The sequence below is a fragment of the Bombina bombina genome, chromosome 1 (genome assembly GCF_027579735.1).
Source record: "Bombina bombina isolate aBomBom1 chromosome 1, aBomBom1.pri, whole genome shotgun sequence".
Lineage (NCBI taxonomy): Eukaryota > Metazoa > Chordata > Amphibia > Anura > Bombinatoridae > Bombina > Bombina bombina.
The window spans coordinates 833,415,130-833,423,112 of NC_069499.1; positions in this window are offsets into that span (position 1 = coordinate 833,415,130).

A 7,983-nucleotide genomic window follows, 5' to 3' on the forward strand; every position below is an offset into this window, starting at 1 on the left:
ACAGTGATTATGCAAGATTACCCAAACCTCTCACTGCCCTATAGCATACGTATGCAATTCATAGATATCCCTAGTATATAGTGTAGCACAGGGGCACATATATATGTAACTAGTTATATAATCAGAACAAGCTAGAATAAAACATAGTGTCCTATACACATATATATATTAAGAGAAGCATTTAATAAAGACCAATGTCCACAAATAAACATCGTACAAGTCCTGCTGTATATTGCAAAGAGCACTTCACAGTCACTGAACACATCGCCTAAATACAGCGAGGTTGACCGCAGCTGTTCCTGCTGCACAAACGGTCATTCAGGAGTGTGGCTTCTTATATATAAACAACAAAAGAGGCACTTAACTTCGGTCTTGTGTTGTGCTGTTTCAAAAACTTTCTGCTTGCTATTACCTTCGATGACTCCTCGGCGTGTGACGTATCACAGAGTGGGAGTGGCAGATCGTCACCAGGGACTGTGAGTGGCTCCTAGCGGATAGACCATTCCCATAGGTCAGAGGACAGCCAATTGGATCGGCCGACAGCCGCAAACTTGTGTAAACCTCTTTCAAAGTAAATTACCAAGATGTACCGTCTTGTATGGGGTATATATCACTTCCCATTAGCGAATCCTCACCACATCCATATGTCTCACTTTGTAGTCTGCTCTCTCCACCACAGAAAGTATTCCCAGATCAGCACATAAGCAGGTGCCACAAACTTGCCTGCTGTTATTATATTACCGAAGTGTGTCTTTATACACTATTAGGCAGGAACCGGATCAAGGCGTCTTGCATAGCCACTGACTTCCCAGAGAATAGTCGACTTATTACTGGGACAAAGTACACATTGTGCCAATGCACGTTTCACCCCCACATCCAGTATGTGTCACAGGGGTTCATCAGGGCATAATGAGTCCTCACTGGACTTCCTCTTTTATAGAGGCACCTAATTGTTTACAGGTGATAATTTCAGACATGCTCACAAATTCCTTAAAGCTATATCACGTTAACCCTGTGTATTAATTTAAACATATGATACCTAGTTGTGTAATATAATAACCTGGCTATACATAATTCCTAGTTTCTCCAAATAATCCCTACACATTATTAGAGAGTTCACCCTCATTATTGGCACACACTCTGTCAGAGGCCCTATCAGTAAAATAATTTCATTAAAGGAAGTTTGCATATTCCAGCTTGTCATTCAAGCCTATTGGGGTTCTAGTTCCTAGTCTATAAATCCATTTTGCTTCTTTTTGTAAAAGAACCTTATTATTGTTACCACCACGTCCATTTGTAATCCCTTTATCTATGATAATGAATTTTAATGAATCTACACTACCATTATGTACAGTACAAAAATGTCTAGCAACATTCGTATCTCTGGAGTGCAATATATCATCCAAGTGCTCCTGTACCCGGTCCTTTACCAATCTCTTTGTTTTACCAACGAAAAAGACCGGGCAAGAGCACCGTAGGAGATAAATCACTCCTTCCTATCTACAATTAAAGAAAAACTTTATGTCATAGACCTTTTCATCCTGAGCATAAAATTGTTTAGTGCTATCCATGTGGGCACAGTATACACAGTGCCCACAAGGAAAACTACCTTTAATACCTTTGTCCTTTCTTAGCCAGTCAGAAGCAGAAGGGCCTCTAGAAAACTGGCTTCTCACCAATTTATCTCTTAAGTTCTAAGTTAAGTTGTATTTTAATGTCAAGTATGGGTTGTATGGTACAACCCAAGAGTTATCTATGTTTTTACCATTTATTTCTATTGATAGACTTTTTTTGCTTCTCTTGTAACGTGGATAACCATCTACATTGATTAAACTTTCTTCTTGGAAAGATTTTGGAAATTGCTTAGAGCAAACCCCATCAACCATACATGGAGATCCTAGATTATGCTCCCCGCAGGGCCCATGTATCATGTGTTTGGTAACAATTGCATGTATCATGTGTTTGGTAACAATTGCATGTAACCGTGGATTGACTTCAATGTCAGGTATTTCAGCACAAATAAAGCTATCAATAACTTGTGCATTTTTAGGCTTATCTTGTGCACATAATATAAGCAAAATATGTGCATGAAGTAAACCACGTTTTTGAAATTCAATTACATGAACTTTGGCAGCTGGTTTACCCAAAACATATTTCTTTGTGATATCATCAAGAAGTTCTTGAAGTTTTAAATGAAAAACTCTTGCCACTAAATCAGGTCGAAATTCAACTGCTTGACCTTCTTTCAGATTTAAAAATTTCTGACCATTTTGGGTTACATGTCATAGTTATAAAAAAAATCAGGCTTCCCATACTTTCTTACAATAGCCATGGCATCTTGGTAATTCTGCACCATGTTTCTGGGACTACCCTGGAGTGTAGATGGAAGTAAGCCCTTCTCTGCAGCTACATTTTGAAGATGGTCCATGAGACCTGTATACTTTTCAACCCTTAATTTGGACAGATTTTGTCTTACATAGTTTAAACAATTACCTTCTGTTTTAACATATGCATCTACAAAGTACTGCTGAGTCAATTTCCCAGCACTCAGAAATGGGTTAAACTTGTGAAGGATGGAAAGTATATAACCATAAAATTGCATTTGTGTGACCCTTTCTCTTGGCTTTGCTAAGGATTGAGTTCTTATATTTCTAACTGTATTAGGGTTATAATTAAGTTTCATTTTAGGTGACCAACTTTGATCCCCAAAAGGGAAAAGAAGTGGATACAACATTGGTTCCAAATTTGGATCTAAAATACTTATCCTTTCTGTTTTTTTCTTCATTGTTTGTACTTTGAAAATGAATAATAAGATCTCGCTCAAGAGGAGGTTCAACATCTGCATTTTGGAAAATAATAGCTACCTCATTACACCGAGGAGCATTATATCTACGTTGATCGTTTTTGCGATCTTGTACTATTGCCATGGTCACAGTTGTAGGTGTAACACCATTTTGTGATGAATCTTCTAAACATTCTTGTTCTACTTCATATAACATTTTACATGCTTCTGCAAAAGGATTGTTTAAAGCCATAAAAGAACTCAACTCAGTCATTAAAGGGTCACTAAACCCAAAATCTTTCTTTCATGATTCAGATAGAGAATAGAAATTTAAACAACATTACCATTTACTTCTATTATTTATTTTGCTTCATTTTTTAGATATCCTTAGTTGAAGAAAAAGCAATGCACATGGTGAGCCAATCACATGAGGCTTCTATGTGCAGCAACCAATCAGCAGCTACTGAGCATATCTAGATATGCTTTTCAGCAAAGAATATCAAAAGAATAAAACAAATGAGATAACATAAGTAAATTAGAAAGATGTTTAAAATTACATTCTCTTTCTAAATCATGAAAGAAAAAATGTGGGTTTCATGGGCCTTCAGGGTTGCAATTTGTATTTTCATCAATCTTAAGGCGCTGTTGTGCAGCCTCATCTGGATCAAGAATATACAGTTGTGCAAACTTTCTATTATCCTCATTGGAAGGATGTAGTGATCCAGTTCTGTGCTATATTTGTCCATTAATTCTAAAACAGTAAGGGCCATAACCGGGAGGAGGAGCAATATTCACCCCTTTGAAGCAAATGATAATGAATTATTAAAAGATCTAATATTTTTGTATTTTTTTTTAATGTTTATGACTTCCTGTAATTAAAAGGCCACTGTAAGTAAATATTTTCTATGCCTGTTACTAACTAACTACCCCAAATACGCTTTTTATCAATAGCATTTCATTAACATATCTCTACCGTATATCAGAAATCTTGTCTGCAAATTTAATTGTTTTCCAAACCCACTCCGTGGGTATCCTTTGCTCTGTACCAATCCGTTTACAATACCTAGGTTTCAAAATGGCGCTTTAAACACAAAGTTATTGGTTTAAGTATTTTGAACATGCAGTGCTGAAAATAGTGGGCAGGATAATCTGACATCATCGGGGAATAAAATATATAACTTTTATAACGTTATGAAACTTCGTTTTGGAGAAAATATAGGTCAGTAGGTTTTAATTAATGTTTATTAACTTTAATATGTTAGTTGTTTAGCTTAAAAATTATAACAGAAAGTAATCCTTTAAACTTTCTATTAAAGGAGCAACTTTAATAGCTTCAATATTTACTTTTCCTTTGCTGCAGCATTGACTAAATAATTTGTCTGATGGCTGCTCTTTTGCAAAATGTAATGCATCATAGTTGCTGCATATTACATTTAGCTCTCCACAGTTATGATGATCAAATGAATCATCATATCTCGCAAGTGCTGCAATATGTTGAGTATGTTTTGTCAAATTTGTACGATGACTTTTTACATAACTTGCACTAAGTTTCCTTTTATGTTCCCTTTCTATATTGCTTATGCTAAGCTGTTTTTGTGTTTCTGATTGTTCATTTTCTGAACGTGCTTTTCTATGAGCATAAGCAATTTTTTGTTTTTCTTTGTCTCTGATTTTCTGTCATATTTGCTCTTTCTTTTCTTTTCTGAACTGTTTTTGATTCCCTTAAATGGGCCCTTTCTTCATCAGTTTTTTTTTTTAAATTTATCCTATCTCTCTCATTTCGTCTCTTTTTAGCAGCAAATTGTTCTTCTAAAGATAACTTTCTTTTAGGGGGCATGTTTCTTTAAATGTTTTTTAATTTTTTGATATATATATTCTGAAGATACAGCAGTAGCAAAACCCAGACTTAACTAATATATATATATATCCAACAGGTGTACTGACGACAACCTTATCTGGATGGACTACAGATGTAGTAACAATATTTATTTTTGTTATAATTTTACAGATAAAGCAAAACTTTATTTAGCAACACTGCTTTTATCTATATATATATAAATTAATCTACAGGTGTATTATACATATATTTATATGTATATAACCTACAGGTGTAACGTACGACACCCTTATTTCAATGGACTGCTGTCCTAAATATATTGAAAATATGTTACTTCTAATAAAGCTACAGGATATATAATTAAGCTAACAAATATTATAGTGCAAACTGCTTTAATGTATATAAAAATATTTCTACAGATGTAGTAACAGCCTTTTTTTATATACAACTGTCCTAAATATATAATAAATATACCCGTTTAGCCAACCCCTCGGGTAGATTACGAGTTTTGTCAGTAAAGCCGTGCGGTGCTAACGAGCAGTTTCTGCTCACCGCTCACCTACAGACAATGCTGGTATTACGAGTTTTCTGAAACCTGGCGTTAGCTGCAGAAAAGTTAGCGGAGAGCAAAATTTAGCTCCACATCTCACCTCAATACCAGCGCTGCTTACGGTAGCGGTGAGCTGGCTGAACATGCTCGTGCGCGATTTCCCCATAGGAAACAATGGGGCAGAGCCAGCTGAAAAAAAACCTAACACCTGCAAAAAGCAACATTCGGCTCCTAACGCAGCCCCATTGATTCCTACGGGGTAATACATTTTATGTCTACACCTAACACCCTAACATGAACCCCAAGTCTAGACACCCGTAATCTTACATTTATTAACCCCTAATCTGCCGCCCCCGACATCGCTGACACCTACATTAAATTAGTAACCCCTAATCTGCCGCTCCGGACACCGCCGCCACCTACATTATACCTATAAACTCCTAATCTGCTGCCCCTAACATCGCTGTCACCTACATTATATTTATTAACCCCTAATCTGCCCCCCCAACGTCGCCGCCACTATATTAAATTTATTAACCCCTAAACCTAAGTCTAACCCTAACCCTAACACCCCATAACTTAAATATAATTTAAATAAATCTAAATAAAATTACTATCATTAACTAAATTATTCCTATTTAAAACTAAATACTTACCTATAAAATAAACCCTAAACTAGATACAATATTAACTAATAGTTACATTGTAGCTAGCTTAGGATTTATTTTTATTTTACAGGCAAGTTTGTATTTATTTTAACTAGGTACAATAGTTATTAAATAGTTATTAACTATTTAATAACTACCTAGTTAAAATAAAGACAAAAGTACCTGTAAAATAAAACCTTACCTAAGTTACAATTACACCTAACACTACACTATAAATAAATTAATTAGCTACATTAAATTAATTACAATTAAATAAAATGAACTAAAATACAAAAAAAAACACTAAATTACAGAAAATAAAAAAATAATTACAATTTTTTTTAAACTAATTACACCTAATCTAATCCCCCTAATAAAATAAAAAAGCCCCCCAAAATAAAAAAGCCCTACCCTATACTAAATTACAAATAGCCCTTAAAAGGGCTTTTTGCGGGGCATTGCCCCAAAGTAATCAGCTCTTTTACCTGTTAAAAAAGTACAATACCCCCCAACATTACAACCCACCACCCACACACCCAACCCTACTCTAAAACTCACCCAATCCCCCTTAATAAAACCTAACATTAACCCCTTGAAGATCACCCTACCTTGAGAAGTCTTCACCCAACCGGGCCGAAGTCCTCAACGAAGGCGGGCGAAGTGGTCCTCCAGACGGGCAGAAGTCTTCATCGAATCCAGGCAGAAGAGGTCCTCCAGACGGGCAGAAGTCTTCATCCAGACGGCATCTTCTATCTTCATCCATCCGGCGCGGAGCGGGTCCATCTTCAAGACATTCGACGCGGAGCATCCTCTTCGTTCTTGATCCGACGACTGAATGACTGGTCCTTTAAATGACATTATCCAAGATGGTGTCCCTTGAATTCCGATTGGCTGATAGAATTCTATCAGCCAATCAGTATTAAGGTAGAAAAAATCCTATTGGCTGATGCAATCAGCCAATAGGATTGAGCTCACATTCTATTGGCTGTTCCAATCAGCCAATAGAATGCAAGCTCAATCCTATTGGCTGTTCCAATCAGCCAATAGGATTGAACTTCAATCCTATTGGCTGATTGCATCAGCCAATAGGATTTTTTCTACCTTAATTCCGATTGGCTGATAGGACCTCCCGTCTGGAGGACCTCTTCTGCCCGGATTTGATGAAGACTTCTGCCCGTCTGGAGGACCACTTCGCCCAGCTTCGTTTAGGACTTCGGCCCGGTTGGGTGAAGACTTCTCAAGGTAGGGTGATCTTCAAGGGGTTAGTGTTAGGTATTATTAAGGGGGGATTGGGTTGGTTTTAGAGTAGGGTTGCATGTGTGGGTGGTGGGTTTTAATGTTGGGGGGGTATTGTACTTTTTTTTTACAGGTAAAAGAGCTGATTACTTTGGGGCAATGCCCCGCAAAAAGCCCTTTTAATGGCTATTTATAATTTAGTATAGGGTAGGGCTTTTTTATTTTGGGGGTCTTTTTATTTTATTAGGGGGATTAGATTAGGTGTAATTAGTTTAAAAAACTTGTAATTATTTTTTTATTTTCTGTAATTTAGTGTTTTTTTTTGTACTTTAGTTAATTTTATTTAATTGTAATTAATTTAATTTAAGGTAGCTAATTAATTTAATTATAGTGTAGTGTTAGGTGTAATTGTAACTTAGGTAAGTTTTTATTTTACAGGTACTTTTGTCTTTATTTTAACTAGGTAGTTATTAAATACTTAAAAACTATTTAATAACTATTCTACCTAGTTAAAATAAATACAAACTTGCCTGTAAAATAAAAATAAACCCTAAGGTAGCTACAATGTAATTATTAGTTAATATTGTAGCTATATTAGTTTTTTTTTATAGGTAAGTATTTAGTTTTAAATAGGACTAATTTATTTAATCGTAGTTATTTTATTTAGATTTATTTAAATAATATTTAAGTTAGGGGGTGTTAGGGTTAGACTTAGATTTAGGGGTTAATACATTTAATATAGTGGCGGCAACGTTGGGGCGGCAGATTAGGGGTTAATAAATGTAGGTAGGCTGCGGCGATGTTAGGGACGGCAGATTAGGGGTTAATAATATTTAACTAGTTTTTGCGAGGCAGAGTGCGGCGGTTTAGGGGTTAATATATTTATTAAAGTGGCAGTGATGTCCAGAGATTAGGGGTTAATAATTTTATT